At 36.9% G+C, this 27,946-nt stretch overlaps 1 long non-coding RNA gene across 2 annotated transcripts in view; it reads left to right on the top strand.

Moving 5' to 3' along the window:
* Positions 1-27,946, top strand: part of LOC132010165 (uncharacterized) — an 85,526-nt gene that overhangs the window by 55,043 nt on the left and 2,537 nt on the right. Inside the window, exons 2-3 of one of the 2 annotated variants that reach the window (XR_009402184.1) lie at positions 445-489; positions 13,253-13,452. This is a non-coding gene — a long non-coding RNA (uncharacterized LOC132010165). The remainder of the gene's footprint in view (positions 1-444; positions 490-13,252; positions 13,453-27,946) is intronic. The other variant, XR_009402185.1, reaches the window with a different exon arrangement.

The raw sequence follows: 27,946 nt of genomic DNA, 5'->3' as shown, positions 1-27,946 counted from the left end.
TCTTTTTCCATTGGATATTCTTTCCTGTTTTGTCAAATATTAGTTGACTATATAGTTGTGGTTCCATTTCTGGGTTCTCTATTCTGTTCCCTTGATCTTTGCATCTGTTTTTGTGCCAGTACCATCCTGTCTTGATGATTACAACCTTGTAATACAGCTTGAACTCCAGAATTGTGATGTCTGCCACTTCTCTTTTCTTTCTCAACATTACTTTGTCTATTTGGGGTCTTTTCTGGTTCCATACAAATTTTAGAATTCTTTGTTCTAGCTCTATAAAAATGCTGGTGTTATTTTGATAAAGATTGCTTTGAACTTGCAGATTACTTTAGCTAGTATAGACATTTTAACAATATCTGTTCTTCCAATCCATGAGCATGGAATGTTTTCCCATTTCTTTGTGTTTCAAGATTATAATAACCTTCCAATAACTTCTTTTTTGTTTAGATTAGCTGGAGAATCTTATGTTATAGTCTCTGGAAAATCAAAAGGGTAGGTATTATAAAAGCACACTGAAAATATATGAATTATCATACAAAGGCATTAATATTATAATGGTTAGTATGACTATAATTTTTGTCATTATTTAGATCCAGTAACATTGATTCATGATATTTTTCTCTTTGAATCATTAAAAAAAATTGCAGGTGAGAAATGATGCCATAAGTCACCAAGTATAGTACTCTAAACACATCCTTCATTTTGGGGAAGTTTAAAAAAATACAGCAACAGAAAAAAACCCTTTGATATCATGGTTTCTATCTATATGAATGAATATTGAATATTAAAATGTGTATTTTATAAATGTTTTAAAATAATACATTTTTAAAGTTATCTTTGCTTATTGATGCCATAAGAAGAAGTGGTAAATGTGATAGAAATATCAGTGAACTAAGAATCAGAAAACCTAGAATCAAAATTCAGCTTCACATCTGTGAGTGAGCCCTTTCAGTCACAATATTCTTCACTTTTATAATGAGAATAATAATCCCTATTCCCAGGGTTGTGATGATCATTAAGTGAGACATTTTAGATGAAAATATTTGCAAAACATAAAGCAGCATAAATGAGTAATTATTGTTAATAATTAATAGACTTTTTAGTATATTTCAACTTGTTGTTCAGAAAGCCAACCAAAGTAAGACAACATTCATCATTTCATCCAAAAAATATTTACTAAGTTATTACTATATGTCTGGCAGTATTCTCACTACTAAAGATAATGCAGCAAGCAAAACAAGCAAGGTTTCTGCTCTCATGAAGCTTATACTAATAGCCAGAGAGACAGAAACTAAGAGAGTTGTAAATGAATGGGGAAAGGATTATTTCAGATTTTTTTTTCTTGTTGTTAATACAATAAAACAAAGTGAAATGAAATAGGGGATTTGGATAGTTAGTTCAGGCTACATCTCAAAGAGATGGCTGTCAGAATTGTTTGGAGCCAGCAGCAGAAGTCAAGAATTATCTGTGGACATGCTTAAGTACTTTGTTATGTCAGGGAAGAGCATGATTTTGAAGGAGAGATTTGGGCTCAGATATAAATTTGGGAATTTTCAGCATCTGGAAGTTGCCTAAAGCCATTGGAAAGCATGAAACACATTACAAAAATCAGAAATTATTCCAGGTGTGAGCCTTGGGGAACTCATGTATTTAGAGATCGAGTAGAGGAGAAGAAATTGCAGAAGAGAGTAAAAGTAAATGGCCAGAGAGGTAAAGGTGAAACTTCAAGGAGTATGAAGTCATGGGGCAAGAGAAAAGAGTGTTTCTAGAAGGAGTAAGTGATCAGTTGTGTAAAATACTTTTAACGGTTTGAGTACTACGAGGAAAGAAATGTGATCATTGGATGTGACAGTATGGAAGATACTGGTGAGCCTAAAAGCAATTACTGGCGTGTTAGCTGTCTGAGGAATGCATGGGAATTTATTAAAATTGGATTACTAGTGTCGCCTGAGAGCTCAGTTTTTCAAGGTGGTTAAGACATGGAGACTGGGCAAGTCAGACTGAAAAATAATTAAAGGCATGAGAGGGACAATGAATGGAAGGTAGTGTTGATGAAAATATGAGGAACACTGAGAAAGCATCATTCATGTTTATATGCTGGAGGAGAAAGACTCTTGGGACATAATAAGAGAAAATTAAGTTACTACTTTGTGCCATGTATTTCCAGATGTTCCATTTAATTCTTATAATCCTATGAGATATGTTGGAATATGTCTAATTACTTGATGTAAAAAAAAGAAAAGTAACACGTGTACAAAATTTAAAAGACCATCCCAGTTCAAAACACTGTACAAAATTATATGTCCCTACTCTTCTTTTTGAGAAAAGAGGGAAAAAGATCACAAGTGTGTGAAAGATTTAACAGATTCCAACAAGCAGATCAGTCACTTGCATCAATGAGAGCCTCTTTCCTTGGAAGAAAGATAATGCAAAAACATTTTATAAATTTCATTGTCAGATTGTGGTGAAAGGCACAGGTTTTTGTCCAGAGTTCTGGCTCTGTCATTTCATATGCAGAGAAGTTTGCTCTGTAGCTTTGAAATTCCTCCCACTAAAAGAGAGGGATAGTTTCCTTGCCTCTTGACTCTAAATTTAAGCATGTGATGTAAGAATTGATGATGTGTCAGTTCCCAGAATAGGCCTTAAGAGACCGTGCATGTTTTTGCTTGTCCCCTTGCATTTTTTCCATTACCATGAAATGACCACGTTTGGGTTGGCTCATAGGTCCCAGCAAGAGGAGGAGAGACACATGGAACAAAGTAGAATGAAGCTAGGTTATTTCACCCCTGTCTGCCAACCAAATCCAAGTCCCAGATCCTTAAGTGAGCTCAACCAAATCCAGCCTACATCTCTGTGATGTTACTAAGGTTTTATAAACCCCAGGTTTTTTGTCTGTTAAATATGTATAATCTAAAGTATAATGTATGAAAATTTATGTGAAACATAGCATCTAATGAAAATATTTTTACCATTATTACTTAATAGAAATAATATTCTTAATGAGATTGAGAAAAAAGTCAGTTGCTGTGGGGATGACAAATACAATAGTAAATAAAATAGTGCAATAAAAGTAATGAGTAAAAGTTTGGATACTGAAGAAAAGTCTAATTTAATTTTGTGTTGGGTTAAGTGAAATCTCAAAAATTTAATCAGAGAAAAAGCCATTATGAAGAGGAGAGTATAATAAGAGAAAACACAAAGCCTATAAAGACAGATCCAGTAGATTCAAAGAGTATACAAGAGGAATTCTAATTGTCAAGAACTAAGGCAAAATAGAAAAACATAATCAAACACATATTAAATTAGTTGACCTCAAATGTAGACTCTCACATCTTCACAATTATAGGACTTACTAAACAGAAGATACTTCTGAACTTTTTATTATTGAAAATTGCAAACCTATGCAAAAATAGACAGAATAGGTTATTGAACTCCCATCTACCCTTCACCCAGCTACAATTATTAACCCTTGGCTAATCACTTTGCATGTACATCCAAACCAGTTTCATCTTCCAATTTACTTGGAAGCAAATCTCAAACACCATATCATTTCCTCTATAAATATTTCAGTTTTATTTCTAAAACAGAAACTGTTTAAAAGTATAAGCATTATCATCCTTAAAATTTAATTTTTTAAAATATTTTATTTATATATTTCACAAAGAGAGAGAGATCACAAGTAGGCAGAGAGGCAGGCAAAGAGAGAGGGGGAAGCAGGCTCCCTGCTAAGCAGAGAGCCCGATGCGGGCTCTGAGATCATGACCTGAGCCGAAGGAAGAGCTTAACCTACTGAGCCACCCAGGCAACCCTTAAAATTTAATTTTTAATAGCTCTTTAATATCATTAAATATTAAATATATTGTTTGAATTTATATTAGTCTCAATATTATAAAATATTTTTGCCACTTACTTGAATCAAGTTCCGAAGGAGGTCCTCACAGAGGAATTGCTTAATATGTGTCTGAAGTGCCTTTTTTATAGATTTCCAATCTACCTCTTTGTTTTTATGATTATTTGTTGAAGAAGCAAAGTTTTTGTTTTTTATCCTACAGTTTCCTGGCCTGAATTTTGCAAATTACTTTACTGGTGTGTTCAATATAAAAGATCTTCTAACCTCTGAATTTCTTAAATGTTAATATATGGACCTAGAAGGTTGAATGGAAAAAAAAAAAAAAAGGTTGTGTTCTTTCCTTTTTTCTTTCTTTCATTTTGTTTTGTTTTGTATTGCAAGGCCACTTCATGAATAGCATTGTGTTTCTATCAAGAAGCATATAGTGTCTGGGTTTTTGTCTTTTTGTGATATTACAAACAGTTGATGATCAATGCCTAGATCCATTATGGTTTGAAAATAGTGATACTATAATTTTACTATTTATTCTGCAGTTATTAGCTAAAATACTTCTCTAAAAAATTTCCCTCATTGCTATCTGGTTACCCAGAGGCAGAGGTGTAAAGGAAAGGCAGAATAAATGTATAATTCTTTTTTTTTAAAAAAGCTTGAGTAAGGGGCACCTGAGTGACTCAGCTGGTTAATTGCTGACCCCTGGTTTCAGCTCAGGTCATGATCTCCAGGTCATGAAATCAAGCCCCGCATTGGGCTCTGCAATCAGTGTGGAGTCTGCTTGAAACCTCTCCCTCTCCTTCTCCCCCTCCCAACTGTACACTCAATCTCTCTCTCTTCCTCAAATAAATAAATAAATAAATAAATAAATAAATATTTTTTAAAAATAAAATTATGAGTAACATCCTATAAACTTGATTTTTATATCATAGACGTTTAAACGTTTATGAAGAGTTTCACACTACTTTGTTTATTATCTTATTAATCCTAAAAATCTCCATCTTCTCTATGAGCCTCTTTAGGTTGACTTTTGAGTATTTTGATGTGACCGTAGTAGTGTTAGAGAGTTTCTTTGCTTTCTGGTATGACACAGTATCATGGTAAATCTTGTAAAAATTTGCTGCAGCATGAAATCAGCCACTTCTCCAAAAGAGCCCTGATTCCTTTCAGTGGGAAATAATATTTGGTTAACGTAATCTAGGTACTAAGCACATTTGTTATAAATGGGTTGGCCATTCTCTCTTGGCCTTTTTGGTATTCAGAGTTAGGGAATGCTTTTTTTCAAAGCAAAACTCATGGGGCTCCTGGGTGGCTCAGTGAGCTAAGCCTCTGCCTTCAGCTCAGGTCATGATCTCAGGGTCCTCAGGATTCTGGGATCAAGCCCCACATTGAGCTCTCTGCTCAGCAGGGAGCCTGCCTCCCCCAATCTCTCTGCTGTCTACGTGTGATCTCTCTCTCTGTCAAATAAATAAATAAAATCTAAAAAAAGAGAGAGAGGGAGAATACATTACAAATTTTCACTGGCATTTTTAATTGCAATTCAAGATTATAAGAGATTTTACCTCATCATTTCAATATTATATTTGTACCTCCCCATTCTCATGCTGAGAATCCTGCTTCTCAATAATATGGAAGAATTATAGAATAAAAGTATCACATTCATATTTTTGTCCCAAAATATACCCACAGCAGATTCACCCCAACAATGCCAACATTTTCACCTCCATATGATTACAAAAAAATCTGTTTTTAATTTCTTTTACTTCTTGAGATATATCCTGCTAGCAATATACAAATTATTGTTCTTTTAAATCCATTGGACCAATCTCTGGGCCATCAACTAAATATACATTGTTTATTCCCCCAAATTTTATTTTCATTTTTTAAGGATTACTTTAAAAATATTTCTACTTATAATTATGTAAAATATAAAAATCAAGATATATCCAAGGAAATGTAAACTCTTTATATGCTTTCTCTCCTTTTAAAGGAAACCATAGTTTTCATTTTATAGTTTAGTTTAGTATTGTTTCCTTTTATGAGAATATATAATAATGGTCGTACCCTTCCTTTCTGACCTGAATGATAGCATTCTGTATGCAATTTTCTCCACCTTGTTTTTTAATTCTTTTTTAAACTATATTTCTTGGAGGTCTCTCCATATTAACATCTAGAAATATCCCTTACTCCATTTTAGAGTTGCATACCACTCTTTGTAGATATACCCATATTTTCTTTAATTAGCTCTATTGAAAGACATTTAGGTTTTTACAAGATGATAATCTCACAATAAATAGCTTTGTGTAAATGACTTCATACTTTTGCCAGGGTATCTTTGGGAAAATTCCTAGAAGTAGAATTGCTGGTGAGAAGATAATATATAAATAATTTCACTAAACAGTAACAAATTATCTGCCAGAGAAGTTATGCATTGTTATTCAAAAGAGCAATATATGAGAGACAATTTCCCTATAGCATCATTGACAGAGAATTTTGTCAAACTTTCGGATTTTATTTTTTTTTAAGATTTTATTTATTTATTTGAGAGAGAGAGTGAGAGAGAGCATGAGAGGGGAGAAGGTCAGAGGGAGAAGCAGGCTCCCCGCAGAGCTGGGAGCCTGATGCAGGACTCGATCCCAGGACTCCAGGACCATGATCTGAGCCGAAGGCAGTTACTTAACCAACTGAGAAACCCAGGAGCCCCAAACTTTCAAATTTTAATAGCAGGCAAAATTAACAAAAATGACATACAGAGAATAAATCTTGGTAAAAAGTGAATATCCAGAACAAAAAGAAAACCTACACACATTTTTTGCAGATGGCGAAACTCCCTCCCAGCCTTTTAAAACTAAAACAAATTTCCTAACAAGGAGTTAAAAACCACACACACACACATACCCACACACTGTGCCATTAAATTCCCCATAACACTAAATGAGGGAAACACTGGCATAGTTTCTTCAGCTTTAAGAGGATAATTGTCACCAAAGTATTCTATAACCTATGAATTTATATTCTTAAGTGAAGGCTTTATAAAGGAATTTTAGACAGCAATAATTTAGAAAGTAGACAGCCTAAATAGCCTTCCTGGAAAAAAATGACCAAAAAACATTCTCTAGCTACTTAATAAATGAAACCAAATAAACGTATAAGTTATACAGAAAATTTGACTTTCAAAAAAACTGTTTCCATAATTATGAACTAATGTGTCAAGATGTTATTTTATCAAGAAAAGATACAGTAAGAAAAAAGAAAATAATTTGAGTATAAAATTTCCAGATTATTCTAATGAAAACAAAGAGTATAGAATGACAGAAGTAAATATAGCCTAATTTTTTTTATCCTGCTGATGAGAGGTTTCTTTTCTTTGATTGTAATAGAGAAATAACAGCTCAATTTCTGAAAGTCAATTTAAGGGTAAATTTTAAACTACTTGACCAAAAAATGTTAAGAAAACTTGAGTAGTATAAAATTATTATAAAAGAAAAATAAAACAAGAAAGTGAAAGAAAACATAAACACCAAAAAACAAAATAAAATCGAAGTCAGGACTCTATATTATTCTTAATATACTTGAGACAAAAATTATTCACAAAGGAATATTAAAAACAAAAGATTGCACATAAATAATAGTGAATATTTATTATATTTTCTGATTATCTAGCATTTTTGAAAGCCTTTCTGTGTTTGCAGAATTTCCTACTTAAGTATTCTGCTTCCTCAAAGTAATGATTCTGTTTGAATCCTCAACCAGAAAAATCATTTTGTCAGCCTCTCTTGCACTTAAGGCACAAGGGTGTGATGTAGGTAAATCCGATTAAATTCACTGGTGCCCGACTGTGATTCAGAAGTGAGCAACATAAGAAAAGGAGGCTCCATGAAGAATCCTTTTTACTAGCCACACTAGTCAGTTCAATACTTAAACCTTTGGCTTTTAGGGATGAATTGCCTCCAGGACTGAATTCCTGGCACAGAAGTGTGTTTAGTATCATATGCAAATAAAGTCTTATCACTGGCAGTCATATAAATTTGAGTATCAAGTTCTCAGTGTTGGTGGCAGTGACTATTCCCTCATTGGGCCAGTTTTGATATGGTTGTGGGCATAATTTCTGGAATCTTAACCTTTAGCCTTTTCCTCCATCCCTCTCAAAAATTCGTCAACTGTCCAAATCTTTATAATAAGCTCATTTTCTTCTTAATCTATCAGAATTGGCTTCTTTTGCTTGCAACCAATAACCCTGACTTATATAGAGTATGACTCCAGAAGTCTTATTAGAAAACAGAATTGCAGTAAATAGGTATCTGGAATTGGTTATCTGGTCTGAATCAGGCCAAAAGCTCTGAAATCCAGCCAATATAAAAGGCTCTTCACAAGCAGCCTGAAACAGCTTTCTAATTTTCATCAGCGGGCACCTGCAATGAAGTAGTCACATAAGGCAAGTCTTTGAGGGAACCAGAGCCATAGCCAGAGAGTCATATGCAGGAACATAAAGAATTCAAGGAACATAGAACAAGTGTTTGATTCTAATGGTGCTTGACAACCTAAAAAGAATTACAAACTCAAAATCTGAAATCCATTCTTCAAGAGAGAGAAGGTACACCGTGGAATTTCTCTGCTAAAGAAAAATATATTATTAATTGTGTCAGAGGGCTGAGATACCTAAAATCAAATTCAAATTTTGATCCTGCACTGGCTGTTATTTTGCAGTTAAATTCACAGTCATAGCAGGTCGCTTGTGTGAAAGTTGGGGCTTTAGGAAGGAATCTGAAGACTTATAGAAATAAGAATTTGAAATGGATTGCTCATATACAATACATTTACTCCCCTGCATTTCCCAAGAGTCCTTTGGAAAGGACTCTTCAAAAATGCATTGGTGGAAAAGTAGAAATTAAGATTAAAATTAAAATTAAACATTTTAGGGTGCCTGGGTGGCTCAGTGGGTTAAGCTGCTGCCTCCGGCTCAGGTCATGATCTCAGGGTCCTGGGATGGAGTCCCACATTGGGCTCTCTGCTCAGCAGTGAGCCTGCTTCCCTGTCTCTCTCTTTGCCTGCCTCTCTGTCTACTTGTGATCTCTCTCTGTCAAATAAATAAATAAAATCTTAAAAAAAAAAAGAAATTAAACATTTTAAACTGCACTAAAAATAATAAAACATCTAGGAATAAACTTAACCAAGGATGTAAAAGACCTGTACTCTGGAAACTATAAAGCATTGATGAAAGAAAATGAAGGCAACAGAAACAAGTAGAAAGATATTTCATGCTCATGGATTAGAAGAAAATATTAAAATATCCCTATTGCCAAAACAATCTACAGATTTAATACAACCCCTATCAAAATATCAAGAGCATTTTTCACAGAACTAGAACAAACAATCCTAAAATCCATGTAGAACTACAAAAAACCTCAAGAAGCCAAAGCAATCTTAAAAAAGAAGAACAAATCTGAAAGTAATCCAATCCCAGATTTCAACATATACTACAAAGCTTGGGTAATCAAAACAGTATGGTACTGGCACAAAAACAGACACAGATCAAGGGAACAGAGTAACAAAGCCAGAAATAAACCCACAATTTTATTGTCAATTAATCTTCAACAAAAGGGACAAGAATATGCAATGGGAAAAAGACAGTCTCTTCAACAAGTAATGATGGAAGAAAAAAAAACAAATAGTGTTGGGAAAACTGGACAGCTACCTGCAAAACAATGGAATGAAATTGGACCACTTTCTTACACCATACACAAAAATAAACTCAAAATGGATTAAGGACCTAAATTTGAGACCTGAAACCATAAAAATCCTTGGTGAGAACACAGGCAGTAATTTCTTTGACATTGGCCATAGCAAAATTTTTCTAGATATGTCTCCTAAAGCAAGGGAAACAAAAGCAAAAATAAACTATTGGGACCTCATCAAAATAAAAAGCTTCTAAACCTTAAAGGAGATAATCAACAAAACTAAAAGGCAACCTACTGAACAGAAGATATTTTCAAATGACACATCTGATTAGGCATTAATATCCAAAATATGTAAAGAACTTATGTGACTCAACATACACACAAAACAAATAATACAATTTAAAAGTGGGCAGAAAACATGAATGTCCTTTCTCCAAAGAAGACATCCAGATGGCCAACAGATACATGAGAAGATGCTCAACATCACTCATCATCAGGAAAATGCAAATCAAAACCACAGTGATATATTACTTCATGCCTATCAGAATGGCTAAAATTGAAAGCAAAAGGAACAACAAGTATTGGGAAGAATATGAGAAAAAGAACCTTCATGCACCGTTGGAGAACACGTACTGATGCAGTGCTCTGGAGAACAGTATGGAGGTTCTTCAAAAAATTAAAAATAGGGGCACCTGGGTGGCTCAGTGGGTTAAAGCCTCTGCCTTCAGCTCCAGTCATGGTCCCAGGGTCCTGGAATCGAGCCCTGCATCAGCTCTCTGCTCAGTGGGGAGCCTGCTTCCCCCTCTCTCTGTCTCTGCCTGCCTCTCTGCCTACTTGTGATCACTGTCTGTCAAATAAATAAATAAAATCTTTAAAAAAAATTAAAAATAGAACTATCCTGTGATCTAGGAATCACACTACTGGGTATTTACCCAAAGACAATAAAACCAGTAATCGGACAAGATATATGCACTCTATATTTACTGCAACATTATTTACACTAGCCAAGTTATGGAAGCAGTCCAAATGTCCATCAATAGTTGAATGAATAAAGAAGAGGTATGTGTATATGTATGTATGTATGTGTGTATATATATACACACACTCACCCTTAAAAAAGAATGAAGTCTTTCCATTTGTGACAACATGAATAGATCTAGAAATATAATGTTAAGCAAAATAAGTCAATGATAGAAAGACAAATACCATATGATTTCACTCATATGTGACATTTAAGAAACACAACAAATAAAGAAAGGAAAAAAAAAAAAGAAACAAACCAAAACCAGATTCTTAACTGTATCAAACAAACTGATGGTTACCAGAGGGATGTGGGTGGGGAGATCAGTGAAATAGCTGAAGGGGATTAAGTTTACACTTATCCTGATGAGCACTGAGTAACATATAGGATTGTTGAATCACTATATTATGTACCCGAAACTAATATAATACTGTCTGTTAGCTTTACTGGAATTAAAAAAAAAAAATCATTAGTGAGAGCTGTCCTGTCATTTTAGATAAGTGTTCTGGAAACTGTTTTCTGTTGACTTGGGATGCTAGTAGGAGACACTGCTATTGAAATGGAATGCTTCATTTAAAATGCTAAGATGGGGTCCTGGAGTGGTAGATCCCTCCTAGCAGCCCTTAAATGTCAGAGGCACAGACATGGCTACAATAACTGATTAAAGGTTAGATGTGGTCATCAGAAGCTTTAAGTCACAGTCAAATATGGTGGTGGGTAATTGATTATTGATCCCTGGGTCCCACCCGCCCCCTCCCCCCGCCAAAATAAGAAGTCTACCAGTATCCTACTTGATTTTTTTAACCTAAAAAGAAGAGTCTAGTGAAAAGAAATCTGACTTAAGAGCCGTGGCTTTTCACCCAAATCTCAAACCTTCATCTATTCACAGACTAGAGCCCTTGAAAAAAACGGATAGCTTTTTTGAGGAAAGGGCAGGTGCAAATCTCACAAGCATGTACAAAAAAAAAAAGAAAAGAAAAGAAAAAAAAAGTCTCTCCCAAAATGTTATATGGCCATTTACCCAAGTAACTACATACTGGGAAAAGAGAAATGACCAGACTTTTCAGGCTTTGTTGGAAATGGACTTGAACAGACATGAATCCTTGGGTTCCAGGTATCACTTCTGTCCACCAGTCAGAATGAAGGCTTAAGTAGATCAAATGAAAGGAATTTTGACCAACTTCATTGATGCCTCATTCATGCCTCAAAACTATTGTCTGGCTATTCTCTTAAGTTCTGGGTATATAATTGTTATAAATATACTTAGCAAATTTTAACAGTGCCTTTTCAAATCTTTGAGTGACAGATACGATACTAGGAACCATGTAAAAGCCCCTCAAATTTCCTCTTTCACCAACATTGCAAACCATGAGCAAATTTCTTACCAAGAAATCTTGATAAGACAAATGCAAAATGCGTGCCAGAAGACTGGAGTTCAATTCTATGAAAACAGAGGTGCTTGCTGCCTTCTTACAATTTCTGAGGTCCAGCAGTCTGGGTCTTGCTGGAAAGTCTCTGTAAAGATAAAGGACAGGCTGCTATAACTTGGATTTTGGAGGCAACATATATTGCAATTGAAAGAGTTATTTCATTTATTATTGTTTATTTATGAATAAATTACCGGAAAATCCTGAAGCTAAAGAGAAGGAGCTAGCACCTAGTTCTAGACTTCTTTTTCTAATTTGAACTTGGAGGAAAATTAACCAACTTTAGAGTCAGATCTTAAAATAGGGAGAGTTTGACAACTGAGGCAAGTTCAAAAGGTGTAACAATCCTGGGTGTGATCCAAGTATCATGAGACTCAGTTTGACAATGGCAAGGAATTTACTTGGCATGAATATTCTAGAATTTGATTTGTCAATAAATTTTTCTCCACATCTTTTGTCATACACAAAAAGAACAAAATGGTGTGCATCAAGTCTCAAGAGCAGGGCCATGAGAGGGTATGAGAGAGAAAGAGAGAGAGAAAAAGCTGGAGGTTCTCTAATAGTCTTCCCCCACAAAAAACAAATGTTTATTATGAATGATAAAGCAACAGAAATAGCAGGGTGGAATTCTGAATTATTATAGTTTATTTTAGAGAAATTGCTAATTTATGGTAGATATAAAAATACATTGCTAGATAATAAAGTTTTTGAGCCCTTATTCTTAGACAGATTTTCTACAAAAGTTCCATAAACTTTGAGTAATACTTTGGATAAAAATATCTAGCATTATGACACACAGTCAAATTTAATCATTCCTTTTCTTAGCATTTTTTCTAATCACTTGTATTGTTATGTTTAATTTTATGTCCTATTCATGAATATGCATATTATTTGGCTTCTTATGTCAATAACTACTTAAATTTGATTCCTTTAATTTCAGGGTTGTGATAAATTGGAATTGGAATAAAATGAAAGTTACCATTAGTACATATTCATCACTATTTAAAAAATGCAAATATAAAGAACATTGGAAACATAAAACACTCATACTTCCTGGAAGGTTAAATAGAGGTTAATTTTTCACTAATTTGTCCAGAATTTTTTAAAATTAAATATTATATATAAATCTAATCCCTTACATTATTTTTTCAGCCAGTTTCTACTCTTGAAACAACTCTAATATGAAATTTTGGGGTATTATTTTCTATAGATATGTATTGATGTGCAATATACTACTATTGTATATACTGGAAAATGGACATGTATTTTTTTTTATTATATTTTAAAGATTATTTATTTGAGAAAGAGAGTGGGGGAGAAGCAGAGGGAAAGGAAGAGAGAGAACCTCAAGAAGACTCCATGCTGAGTTGGGAGCTTGACCCGGGGCTTCATCCTACCACCCTGAGATCATGACCTGAGCTGAAACCAAGAGTCGGAGGCTTAACTGACTGAGACATCCAGGAGCCCCAGACAGTTACTTTTAAAAGGGTAAGTTATTTTTGACTGAATGCCTAATGCTGTGGAAATTAAATCGTAGAGATCCAGAGTATATTCTATTCCTCCATCAGGATTTATTGCTTCCTTCACAAGTCTGATAGAGTGGAGCTGAGCACATGAATTCAATCAGAAGCTACGTTGATTCAAAATTGGGCTGCAGTTTTCATGGAGCTCAGTCTACCTCTCATTCATCTCTGCTCTAGGTCATAGCCCTCTAAAGCATTCAACTGGGAGCCTATCTTATGTCCTGAGGCTCCTCTTCCTGGAAATTTTTGATGCTTAGCCCTTGCCTCCTTGGTATCATGGGTTCCCAGACAATTCTGCTCTGCTTTTCTGAGCTCTGTCTTTGGCAGACCTTCAGTGTGCTCTCTTATGTAGCTTCATAATTTGGCAAATGTCTAGAGGAGAAAACCATCAAGTCTCCAATTTTATCTCTCCATCTTTTTAGACCACTAAAATCTATGATGGTTTTTCTACTTCTAGAAGGATATTTCTGCATGGGCAAATTTGAACTCTTCACTTTTTCATCTGGTTCCCAAAATCAGCAACTAAGCCAGAGAAAAGGCTGCTGCAAAAAGTCATCTCATTTTTCCATGGTTCTACCATCTCCAAAATCCAGACCCTCTTGGATTTCATTGACCTGTAGTCCTCCAGTACTATCTCTAAATATCTCTCCAAGAGATATCTCCAAATATCTCTCCAAGATATTCTTGTTATTATTCAACCTTTTCTATTATTCCTGTAAAAAATACTGGTCTGGCACAAATGACTCCAGCTTACTTAGAAACTGAATTATTATTCTATTACATAAAATCCTATGGGATCAAATCTTGTTTGTCATGTCTCCTGATTCTTGCTTGGATACACTTTTTTCCATGTGTTATGTTAACTTTGGTTGCAAACTTGAGTTTTAGCACCGTTGGCTTTTCCGCTAGTTTTGTGTACCTTGAGTTGTGAGTGGGTCCCTCCATTAGTATTTGATAATCCTCCCCCCATATTCTAAAGCCAATAATTAATGGAATGTCCAGCCATTCAAATTTTATGACTTTTTGCTGATGTCTCAAGTAGCACGGTTCCAATGACACTACTTTTCACTCCCTACAGGAACGTAACAACTCAAGTCTCTGGATTAATAGTACTGATGCTTTCTCCTTGAGTACCTCCAGTATTATTACACACACACACACACACACACACACACACACACCATTGGTTTTCAGAACTCTCTTGAGTTTTAGCACCTGAGATTCTGCCTTTTTATCTTATCAAGTTATTCTATGTACTGAGAAAATGAACTTCTTGTATTTCATCCAACTTTTCCAAATGTTTGTATTAGAAGCTTTTTTATGTAATAATCTACCAACTTGATTTTTCTACTGATTATAAAACAAGGATTGGGAAGGATAATTTGCTTTAAAAGTGTCTTTATAATTTGGTGAACAAACCATTTTGGGAACTTGAGAATAAGCACATTTGTTGTACTAATTAGAAATCATTTTTATTATTCTTATTCACCAAAACAGATTGTTAGGAACATTTTTGGTCTGGTTTGAGTTACTGCATATACTTAAAAGAAAAAAAAAAAAAGATGAAAGAAGCAAAGCAAGGCAAAACAAAGATTTCACAATCCAGATTTGTCATCTGCCGAAACTGGTGAAGGTTATATTTATACTAAGTTATATTTAGACAAAAAAATTAATTTTAAAATAATTTAAACTTCAACATTTGGCAATATTAAAACTTATCTATAAAGTGTTTCTGATGCTGCCTTCCACCAGCAGTGAAAAACCCAGAAAACATTCTTTGCAATCACAGCACTTGAGTATAGGATCTAATTCTGTGGAGCTATATATCTTTTGTCCTTTACCAAATGTAGAGCCAAGATTTTCTTTTTTATATGCAATGAAATACTAAGTAACATTGGAAGGAAAAGAGATGATTAGGACAGGAATAAAGCTTTTTGATTACAACAAGGCATATTTAACAGACTATTCTGAAATTGATGTGCAAATTTCACAGTGCTTGATGAAATTTTCACTAAATGGGCTTTTCCCTAACAGAAGAGAAGTCATTTTGTGATCCAGTAGCTAGCATCATTAGTGGAGATGGTGGAGACTCCTGAGTTTTTAATGCATTCTGGGAAACCGCCACGACTTGGCAAGGTCTCTCTGTGGTTGCTTTATAGTGCAGAGCCTCACTCTGCGTAGTAAAAATAAAACCAAATTCATTTGGGCACAGTCTTTTTGTTGCTTTATTTAATTTTCACTTTGGCATATGGCCCTTCAAGCTTTAATAGGGCAGATGTGGCTTTGGAAGAGTTTACTAATCCAACTTGGTTAATGACTTTCATGGGTAGAAGCCAGCTCAGCAGTTTTCACTCAGTCCATATTTAGTTCCTCTTCTCATCAATTTTTTCCTGTGGTGGAAAACCTCTCCATGGGGCCACCGATTACCAGTAGATGTTTTCCTGATTTTGAAGTAACTGCCCTGAGGTTTTGAGGATGCAAAGACACAGGCGGTGTAAATGTTACTGATGCTGAGCGATTGATTCCTGGGGGAGGGAGAATCAAATTGCCCCTCCTTTCATGGTGGGGCGTGACAGCTCCAGATTGCTCTGTGGGATAGAGAGTTAATTACACGGGGTGAGCATTTGGGAAAATCCAACATGAATTAGAATATTTGATGATCATTGGTGTTCCCGATGTCAGTTCAGGACAGTGACACCAGGCAGTGTGTCCTTCATGTCCTGAGGAAGCCTAGAGTGTTCTACATTTTAGAGTCCTTTTTTTTTTTTTTTAAGATTTTATTCATTTATTTGACAGAGATCACAAGCAGGCAGAGAGGCAGGCAGAGAGAGAGGAGGAAGCAGGCTCCCTGCTGAGCAGAGAGCCCGATGCGGGGCTCGATCCCAGGACTCTGAGATCATGACCTGAGCAGAAGGCAGCGGCTTAACCCACTGAGCCACCCAGGCGCCCCTGGAGTCCATTTTCTGACAGTAATATATATTAAGGCCTGCCTCACAGAATTTTGTGACGATTCAGTGGCAGGAAGGGGTGTTTCCCAAACTTGTAATTCACATACCAATATGAGCAATTTTTAATGTTATATCTGGGTTCTGTTTAATTTTATTTTACTTAACATGTTTTAACAATTAACTAACCCCCCCCTTTTTTAGTTGTTCCTTTGGCCAGATCCCAAGCAATATTTGCAAAAATCTGATGCGCTGGTCATATATTTTTTATTATACATCAAGATAAAAGTAAAACCATCTTTTGCATATTTGGGGCAACACCGATAATGTGCTCACATAATAATATGATAGTTTTAATTGTACTGGTTGTATCTCCCATTAGATTTCAAGTTACGTGACAACAGGGGCTTTTATTCAATTTATTTATTCTGATGTCTTTGACACCTAGCATAATATTTGGCATACAGGAAGATCTCAAATTGTCTAAAAATTATTTTGGGGTTTCTTGTTTACTTGGAGGAGGAGTCAGACATGAGGAAGAGACGATTGCTTCTCTCCATAGAACACCTGCACTCAAGTTCAGCATCCCATAGGACAGGGTGCTTTCTCCCTCTGGCAGGAGGCCTGTGCTTGAACTTAACTTCCCATGAGCTCCAAGAGCTGGATGATTGGCTTTCTGATGTTACTACAGAAACCTTTAAAACTTAATCTGATGTGCCTGCCTCCCCTGTATTCTGATTATCACCTTACCCTCACTTCTGCTTTCTCTCCTTTCTTCCACATCCTTATGCTCTCTCTTTTCTTTCTCACACACACACACACTCTGACAAGGTTCTTTTCATATTTGCCTTCTAAGGGAAATCAGTTTGTTGGCAGGGGTCCTCCTCTGAACCTTCACCCCTGGTGTATCCAGGCACGTATGTCTGCAGAAGGATGAAAGGGTGGGGCCTCTGCCTTGCAGGCTTGGCTTGGACATGTCCCCACTGAGGCCCTTTCTTTATTCTGTCCTGTATGACCTTGTGGAAATCTTCCCAAGCTCTCCTTCATGACGTTTGGCAATCAAAAATGACAAACCCTCGACATAACTGCAGGATGACGCATATATATGTAACCTTGTGTTCAGTGAAACCAGACTCTCTGAAATCATACAGGCCCAACTCCTGGCCCAGAGTAGCGGCACAGTAAATATTTGCTGACCTCATGATGAATGGGTAAAAGAACACTTGCAGCCAGTGAAAGAATAAATAGCTGAACAAACTTTCTGCAAGTTGTTTTATCATGATTAAGAGAGTGAAATGCACAGAGCTCAGAAGAATAATAAACTAGAACTTAAGTTAGCTGGCACATTTAGGAGATGACTTTATTCTAAATAACCAAATTTTCGGAATAACTGAAACTTATTCTTCAAAGCACATATTTATCTTTTGAATAAGCTCTCTTTATAAAGGTGGCCTGGGGCACCTGGATGGCTCAGCTGGTTGAGTGACTGGCTCTTGATTTGGGCTTAGGTCAGGATCTCAGGATCCTGAGACTGAGCCCCGAGAGGCTGGCTCTGCACTCAGCAGGGAGTCTGCTTGAGAGTCTCTTCTTCTGTCCCCCTCCCCCACACTCTCTTCCTCTCTCTCAAATAAATAAATAAATAAATAAGTAAATCTTTAAAAAATTAAGTCTATAAAAAATAAATAAAAATTAAAAGGTGGCCTACTTCTCTGCCTTATTAAATTGAATATATTGTGTATGATTTAACATTCCCCTGAACACTTATTAGTAAAGGGGCTCCTGGGAGGCTCAATCACTTAACCATCTGCCTTCAGCTCAGGTCATGATCCCAGAGTCCTGGGATCGAGCCCCACATCAGGCTCCTTGCTCAGTGGGGAGCCTGCTTCTCTCTCTCTCTCACTCCCTCTACCCCTCCACCCCTGAGCATTCTCTCTTTCTCTCAAATAAGTAAATAAAATCTTTTTAAAAAATAAAATAAAATAACTTATTCGTAAAAACTGTATTTTTTTTTTAAAGATTTTATTTATTTATCTGACAGACAGATCACACGTAGGCAGAGAGGCAGGCAGACAGAGAGGAGGAAGCAGGCTCCCTGCTGAGCAGAGAGGCCAATGTGGGGCTCAATCCCAGGACCCTGGGATCATGACCTGAGCTGAAGGCAGAGGCTTTAATCCACTGAGCCACCCAGGCGCCCCAGTAAAAACTGTATTTTAGAAGTAAGTAGAATTAGGCATAGATCTAGATATTTCAGGAGTCTTCTTTTGTATAATTTTTGCTTGGCTGAAAAATAATGTATAACCAAAGGATACTGATAACAAAGTACAGTCGTTGGTAGGAGTCTATTCTTTATCTCCACAGTGTTTATTCTACATGGATATTTCTCACAGAAAGGAAATGGGAAAGATTATGTACTATATGTAGTTACTCACATATTTGTTCTAGTATTTGTGCATTAGCTTGAATTCTTGACTCCATCTCAGGTTTTATCTGCAGAACAAGAAAAACCAAAATTTTTCTAATTAGATATTCTTTGGGAAACTTTGTAGGCAATACATTCAATTAGGGATGTGTACAAGAAGATTCATTGGAGTAGACTTTCATAGTTAATGTTTATTGAACACATACTACTGCTAGCCACTTTCTAACATTTAACCTTTTCTTTGCAATTATATGACATAAAGTGGCGTTATCGCCATTTTAAAAGATGAAATCTGAAGGACGGTGTGGTTTAGTAACTCTCCTAAAGATCTCACAGCTAGGAAAGTTGTCTGTTGACCTTTCTTGGTGACCCTCTTTTTTTCCACCCTAGACATGGATCTTCCTTCAATTCCTTATCTTATTAGTGATATGAAGGTATTGTTTGGAGGTAATCAGGCCTAGGGATGACCAATGGGAAATACAACATGGTACCAGAAATAGATTTAATGTCAATGTCACATTTTACCATGACTAGAGGGGTGCCTGGGTGGCTCAGTGCGTTAAAGCCTCTGCCTTTAGCTCAGGGCATGATCTCAGTGTCCTGGGATCAAGCCTCGCACTGGGCTTTCTGCTCAGTGGGGAGCCTGCTTTCCCTTTCTCTCTCTCTCTCTCTCTGCCTGCCTCTGCCTGCTTGTGATCTCTGTCTGTCAAATAAATACATAAACTCTTAAAAAAAAAAAAAAAAGTCTTTACCATGACAAAATTATCTCACACCTTGGGAAATTTCTTGCTGGTATGTCCTCTGTAGAGCCCTAGCATACTTCATGTGTTCTACCTAAAGGGCCAGAGCCCTTCTCCGTAGGGAGGCTCTTCATTCCCCAGCCCCACATACTCTCCGCAGGCAACCAGCGAAAAACAAAAATTCCTTTCACTTTCCTGCGCAAGGCAGCTCACCTTTCTTTTTGAAATTTCTTCTTCTTTCAGAGCATGAATGGATTAGTATTTTTCATGTCCAAAGAGACTTTTCCAGATATTTTTCTAAATGAAGAACTGTCTCCATCCCCACTGGTATACAAAAATAGCCCTGGGTAATGCATTTTTGTTTGTTTTCAATATTGATCTTTTTCTTTTCACTACATCTATTAGTATCAGAAATTGAAAAGAACTTGATAATAGGAAACTGGCAAAAGATATGACCAGATGAAGGATTTCATGCTTAATTTCACAGGGAAATGTTCACTAAATGTTAAGGGCAAAAACAGACTTTTTTTTTTTTTTTTTTAACTTTAATGGAAGTCCTCAGGAACTGTAAATACTAACTATTGTCTGTCATAAACTATAACACAGAGATCCCCCTCTGGGTTTACTGTGATGTGAAAGATCCTTTGCTATTACTCAAATTCTCTTAACTGTTGTGCTTCCCTGATAACCAACTTAACTAACAGCTAATAATTACGACAAACTTACTCTGGGCCAAATAGAGCTCAATGTACTTCACAGGAATTAACTCATCTAAACTCATTCAAAACAACCAGATGATAGGATGAGGCCAATACTTCTACAGATGAGGCCTGTACTTCTACTCTTCCTACTTTTTAACTGAGTAAACTGAGGCACAGAGAAGTTAAGGACCTGGTTCAATTCATAAAGCAGCCAGATTTGAACCCAGAAAAGTCTGGCTCTGGACCCTATATTCTTATCCACCAAGCCTGGATGTTTTTCCTCTTTCCTTTCTTGTTCTCAAACATCGCTTCTTCCTACGTCAGTTGGTTCTGCTCCAGTCAACTTCTGCCGTTCCTAATGTGCGCTTCTCTTTGTTAGGGTAGAATGGGCATGCTTAGCATAAGCATAATCAAATTTACTGTATCAATAACCTTCATATTAGGTACAGTATTAAATCAGTAGTTTCTGGTCGAATGAATGTTTATAAGAGCTCCACTGCCTCTCCCATATGGAAAGGGATTCTTTCCTTGTCATTTAGAGACCTCTTATAGTTGAATACAGGGATGAGCTGTTCCCAACTGTTGAGTGGGTGTAAGTCTGACCACCAAGTAACTGGGGCGGTGATTATGTACTTAATGCTTTTTGAAAGTCAACCCTGTTACGCCTAGGGAAGAACTCAGAGTTAAGGGGGTTAATGGAGCATCTGGTGCCTCCACTGATAAACTTGGAGAAGCCCCAGGCCTGTAAGTAATACATTGTGGGTGGAATGTTCTTTATTTAAGTCTGGAGAGTCTCTGAGGCACAGGATGACGGGTAGGGGATTCCCATGCAGCCTGGTGACGCTGAGAGCACACTCGACAGTGGGCAGAGCCCTGTCTTCTCGGATCTGTTTTAGTCCAGCTCTAGACAGGGGTCCAGAAGCCCCTCTGTCAATCAGTTGTTTGTTTCCTCAACAGAAGAAGGGAGCTGCCCAGCTGGCAACAGAACAGTGGGCCTCATAGGACTTTGTTATGAGGTTACGTTTTCATCCTGTTCCAATCTCTGCTTGGTTGGATAGCAGTTTCTTCTCCGTAAGGACACATCATAAATGTGTCACCACACAAATTCTCTGTAAGAACGGATAATTCTTATATCTGCCTTCAAACCCTTTCGTAATCAATTCCTCTGAAGTTTTCTGTTGATTTTTTTTTTTTTTTAATAAGAGAGATCAGAGGCAGCTGTACAAGTGAAGGTGTGAAGAGGGGGCCAAAGATCTCACTGATTTCCAGTCGATAAGATCATGTGTGTTTTTTCACTGTAGTTTCCAGAAGCAAAATAAATGATAAGAACTAAACCGAAACTCCTTGAGCTTGCTTGTGCATGCACTGATTTTCCTTGCACATCTGCCTGCTTTCTGTGCCTGCCGCGGGAGAGGCGGCCTTGGAGGAGAGTGTGAGATGACTGAAGGGCAAATGCCTTTGCACAGAATGGATTACGTAGTCTTGCCAGTTGTTCGATGGTGCGATTCTCTCTCCTCCCCGTTTTACCGCTTCTTACCTTATACAACATTATAAGGTATCCTCTGAGTACAAGTGAAAAATTGCAGTGTAAGCCCATCCCATAACCTCCTTTAAAAATTATGGTTCATCTCGACATGTAAGAATTGCTTTGTGCTTTGGCAAGATACGATCCTCTGGGTGTGAGAAGAGCTGCCCCATGGTTCTTTGGGTTGCGTTTGTTATCACAGTACGTCAACCTAGATTTGCCCTGTCACACAAATGTGCTGTCAGTAGCTTAGTTTTGACAGGTTTAGTTATGTGTCTCCTCGTAGCATATTGTCACACATACTCTGACAAGAAGAGATGTGGTGTGCTAAATATATATCCTCCAGGACAAAGAGAGACGCAGCTCTTGGGGCAAAAACTATAAATTATTTTGGAGTTAATCTGTTTTGTAGTGGATTAAAACCATCTCTTTGTGGTAGAAAAAAGTTTTCATGTCTAGTTTATAAGAAATGAAGTGTTTTAAATGGAAAACTAAGGAGTGATTTTATAACAACGAATGTCCATCCTTTAATTATATACAAATTTGTCATAAAATATTAGAGAAAATAGGGATGCGTGCTCTATCAAAGGAGATGACAATTCTATGTATTTATGTTTGTTGATACTCTCAGATGGCATATGGCTTCAGAAAGATTAAGAATCCTCATGGGATGCCAGTACTGATATACATTGATCATCTGGTACACCAGAGGAGGAGGGCTATTACCTTAGAGATTTTTTATCTCAAGCACAGATTTATAAGGAACACAAGCCATATTTGAAAAACAGGTTTCAGCTGGCTTGCTCAGTTAGTAGAATATGAAGCTATTTAGCTATTTAGCTATTTAGCTCACCGTTGAAATGGTGTTGGATCCCAACAAAAGCAAAAATGGCAATAGTAGGTTTCAGTTCCTAGGCCTACCCTATATTTTCTGTACCCTTATTTCCACCAATTCCAGCTTGGGTTTCATCATTTTATTCCTTCCCTTTAGATTATTTTTTATTTCAGAAGCACTTGAAATGACAAAAGCTGAGTCTTCTGAGGGAAGGCTGCATTATCTGATAGATCTTCTGTCTCAACACCCTAACATAGCTTTCCAAATAGATCACGCTTCTAACAAATTCTAAAAAAATCAAGATTTTCCTGATTCCCTTTTCAGTCTTTCTCAAACAAAAGATGAAGCTTTAGGCATCTGTCCCTTTTTTGCTCAGATTGTCCCTTACGTTGTTGTCAACGTATTCCTTTTTGGCCAAATTTAAGTACCATTTCCTCATTAGTCCCCTCCATGACCCAGCTGCTTCTCCTCTATCTTCCCATGCAAATGTACCTATGTTCCTAGAACTCTTTTCCTTCTTTCTTATAGTCTTGTTAGCTGACGTCATGTGTATCTTTTCCACTGACTATAAATTCCTCAAGTGCAAGGAATTTTTCTTCTTCACTTCTGTTTCCTGGATAGAGAGTAAATGCTCACTAATTGTTCACATGTATAAAAGATCCTGAAAGAGGATCAAGCACATGGAAGCACGTAGTATCATTAAGATTAATGGTAGGAAGGAGAGAGTCCAGTAGCTTCTTGTCTGCGTGATGCCTCATCTCATGGTGCTTCCACATCTCTGGCCAATTCATCAGGGAAATGGATGAACCTGAAAATACTATTCTCTCACGGTTGGCTTCACTACTATTCTTTTGTTATTTTACCCAAGAGTAATTTGAGGGCATTCATCATAAAAAAGTATAGAAAAAACTGAAAACAACAACAAACAAACAATAATAAAACAATAAAAACGGAACTAAAGAACAACAATGAAGCATTTAAAGTAAAATAAAACTAAGAGTCCAATCATAAAAGTGGGTTGGGGAAAAGAAAGCTAGAAAGCATAGCTTCGTTAAGACAATCTCTTGTACATTCATTCTAAGACAACATGATGCACAGTGTCTCTGACATAATTAAATCAATGCCTGTGAAGGCTTTTCTTTGAGGGACTTGGAAATTAGCATATTCAGTCAAATGATTAACTAACATATTCCATAGCATTAATAAAATCAGTTGGACTTCTCAGGACTTGTGTAGGAAACAAACATGGAGAGCTCTAGTAAGTATCTCAAGCGGAGATGCTCTGAGCTGTTGATAGACCATCCCAGTCTTGGGTGCTGCTACTTGAATCATCTGCTCTAGGACTGATGTTATTAGATTTGGGTGGAAAGGAGGGCTTGAGCAATGTGTGTCTGCAATCAGTGCTCAGGAATCCATTGGTAGCCATGTGCAAGTACATAAAAAAAAAATCTTAGTAGTGTTCCATGGACACACTGCCACCAGTGTGTCCAAGAGGTCACCATGGGAGAGGGAGGACTTGTAAACCACTGACAGTTAAAAGGAACACAAGGTTTCCTCCATGAGGTCCAGTTCTAACCTCATTAAATATAAGGCAGGATGAAGGTGGGGGGTGGTTACAAGGGAGCTATAGCATTTCCCCCACTGGAAGGACTGAATGTAGATCCAGAACTGAAACATGAGAGACGAGAGGTCCTGTTTCTCCATGACCTCCTAGTCACTTTTAAGTGATTTTTCTCTGCTTTTTCATGCAAAAACCATAAATACCAACATGCATGTCTCCGCAGTCCCTACATTTAGATGTTCTTAAAAATTCAGTGTCATCAGCTAAGTGATTAGAGTCCCTGAGTCCTAACTGAAAACTCACAGGAGGGATGATCCCATTAATCCAGCTTGGGTCAGTCTCTACTTAACTGAACAATTTAGGCAAAAGGGGCAGAGTCCTAGAAGTTGGCTACAAGGAGGGGTTCTAGAGAAAGGGGCAGAGTGTAGGCAGCATTTACAAAGATCTCATTTAATGAATGTACATTTGTAGTAACTGAAGACCCTGTGGGAGTTTTTGTCTATCGCAAGGAAGGACAGCCAGCACATTCAGGAATCAGCTTTTGTTTTCTCTTTGACTAAAGGGGGAATATTTTGTAGCCTAATTAAGGTTGTGCCTTGATCCTATGTTATACTACTTAAAAGTATTGAGTCTCAGGGCACCTGGGTGGCTCAGTCTGTTAAGTGTCCAACTCTTGATTTTGGCTCAGGTCATGATCTCAGGGTCATGACATTGAGCCTCCATTGGGTTTTTGCTCAGCGGGGAGTCTGCTTGAGAGTCTCCCTCTCCCTCTTCCCTCCTCCCTCTCAAAAAGAAAATATTGAGTCTCAGTCATTCCTGTAGAAAGCAAGAGAGTAAAGTTAGAACATACTTGTGAAATTGAAAAGCATGGCTAATTGCTTCCATAATCATTTCTGCACACTTATCTTGACAAAAGCAGTATCTGAGGACAATTAGTGATCTTAATAACAGTCGTCATTGGGGGCCTGGGTGGCTCAGTGGGTTAAAGCTGCTGCCTTTGGCTCTCAGGTCATGATCCCAGGGTCCTGGGATCGAGTTCCATATCAGGCTCTCTATTCAGCAGGGAATCTGCTTCTCCATCACTCTCTGCCTGCCTCTCTGCCTACTTGTGATCTCTGTCTGTCAAATACATAAATAAAATCTTTAAAAAAAATAATAACAGTTGTCATTGGGCCGCCAGGAAGCTCAGGCAGTTTGAGTATCTGCCTTTGGCTCAGGTCATGATCCTGGTCCTGAGATGGAGCCCCCAGGACCAGGTGTTCAAAAAATATTTGTTGATTGAGCTATATGAAAAAATACTTTTCCTTGTAAAAAGCTTTCTCAAGCCATCGGGCTCTCTGCTCAGTGAGAAGTCTGCTTCTCCCTCTCTTTGCCTTTCCCCCCTGCTCATGCTCACTCTCTCTCTCTCTCAAATAAATGAATAAAAATCATTAAAAAAAATAGCAGCTGCCATTTTTTGTTATGGACATTAGTCAGTGTTTGGCCTTCAGCTATGATGTCATGCTCTCAGCCATGGTAACATGGTAATCACTTCTAAAAAAATATCCGTGGAGACTAAGACATGAATGATAACAGTTCTCTTTGAACCGTCAAAAATGACGAGAGTTGTGGTGACAGTAGCAATTGGCAGCAGCTACTTCCTTTTCCTCTCCGCTCCTTCAGGGCCACCCGGCAGACTGTTCTCTTCCTTTGTTTCCTTTGGCTCTTTGCTTTTTCCTCTCCCTGCGGGTACCTGTTTCTGTTTTTTAATACTCCTGCCGAGTACTACATGGCTCCACCATCACAACCTCCATACTCTCAGCCAGAACAGGGAGTTATGCTTTTTTCTCTATACTTCTAAAATGAATGTAGACCTTTGTGGAAATGATTAAAATATAAATTGCATTTCTGAGTCAGACCAACCTACAGCAAGCACATTTTAAGAATTACTCTGCAATCCAGTTCTTTTTCTTCTATTTTTTTAAGTGATGATTTTTTTTTGTATTGTACTGACTATATTATGCTTTAGTTCTGATGACAGTACTACCAAAATAATAATAGTGTCTGTTCCAATAATTTAACAGAGTGAAACTTACCACCATCCATTCTGAAGCATTAATAAAAAGCTCGGTGCTAAGTGAGCCTCAGTGCAGTTGGAAGAAAAGGCATAGACATCAGGTGTGAAAAGGTTACCTCAAAGCAAACTATGTATTATGACAATTTGAGAGTCTAATAGTTATATATTTTCCTTTTTCTATTTCTGTTGTTATAGAGAATATAAAGAACCTTTATTATTCTGTTCCATATTCAGTTTCCAATCTAATTTCAAGTAACTACATGACAAGAGAACCTTTTCACACTTCTTTCATATTACCTCAGCTCAGGACACAACAGGTGTTCAAAAAATATTTGTTGATTGAGCTATATGAAAAAATACTTTTCCTTGTAAAAAGCTTTCTCAAGTTCTTAATAATATCTATGAGAGATCAATGTACAATAGAATGCAGTTTTTTTCTCTTCCTGTTTCTCTTTCCTTCCTTAATGATTCAGATGAGGCTGATAAATATAATAATTCAATATATTGTTGAATATAAATAATTCAGATGAGGTTGATGTCATTTGAAATGGGAAGCCCTGGTGGTCCAGAATGGGCTGGCAGTCTGAGCTCTCAAAGGATAAGAAGGGCTTCTACCTATAAAAGTGGCCCCACATGGTTAGTCAGAACCTGAAGAAATCCATGTGGATGGGTGGCCTTCTCTAAGGTGTCAGAGTCCAAGCTATTTGAGGATGTGTGTGTGTGTGTGTGTGTGTGTGTGTGTATGGTATGTGGAGTGGCTGTCATGGCAAGTAAAGACCCATTTGGGATGAGGAGAATATCCACATTGGCTTTGAGAAAGGGAATGGGCAGTGACAGAGATGGAACACTGGCGATATAGAGAGGAGTTGATTAAATAAACACATATAATAAAGATAATGGGAGTCCATTTCCCATGGTTGGAAAACCATTACAAATATAGCAATAGAGAAAACTAGAGTGGATTCTGTAGATTGGATTTGACACTAGAGAATTAATGACTCTCAATATAGATCCAAAGAAGGTAGATAACTATAAAAATAAACATAGATTTATATTTAGAAATACACTGAGCATATGTGTTTATGAATGTGTTAAGTGTATACACACATATATTCCCTAGGTCTGTTTGCTGAGAGTACTCTGGAGCAACCATTCTCCACAAAAAGGATCCAGGACTCTTTGAGAAATGCCCCTTTCAGGCCTGATACAGGGGAAGTTTGATAAACTCTTATTCTTATGACAGACAATAGAATTCAAAAGTTTTTTCAGAGAGGTTCCCACTGATGAAACCAAGTTCAATTTGAGTATCAAAATGATTAGTAGATTATAGCCCATTGATAAAATAGGAAACCATGAATCCATGATGACACAAATAAATGAATGAACAGACAAAAAGCGTGATCAGAAACAGGGTGTTTAAATGGTTCCAAAGTACCTTTTCACAAAACCATTATCAAGCAGTTTTACAGGCAGATTCCATACTAATCAAGGGATCAAAGTGAATAGTACTATCAAAGGGGACAACTGGAATTTATGCCAATTCTTATATATTAGATGAATAAGTAAATAAATATTAAAGAATTAATACATGTAAAATTTTAAGTATATGTAGAATAAAAGTCTTATCAATCAATAAAAGTAATGGGTGGCAAAATTAATAAATATTTGCTAAATTTG

The sequence above is a fragment of the Mustela nigripes genome, chromosome 2 (assembly GCF_022355385.1).
Source record: "Mustela nigripes isolate SB6536 chromosome 2, MUSNIG.SB6536, whole genome shotgun sequence".
Lineage (NCBI taxonomy): Eukaryota > Metazoa > Chordata > Mammalia > Carnivora > Mustelidae > Mustela > Mustela nigripes.
The sequence above is the reverse complement of the archived record's forward strand: the minus strand, read 5'-3'. Positions and strand labels throughout refer to the sequence as shown.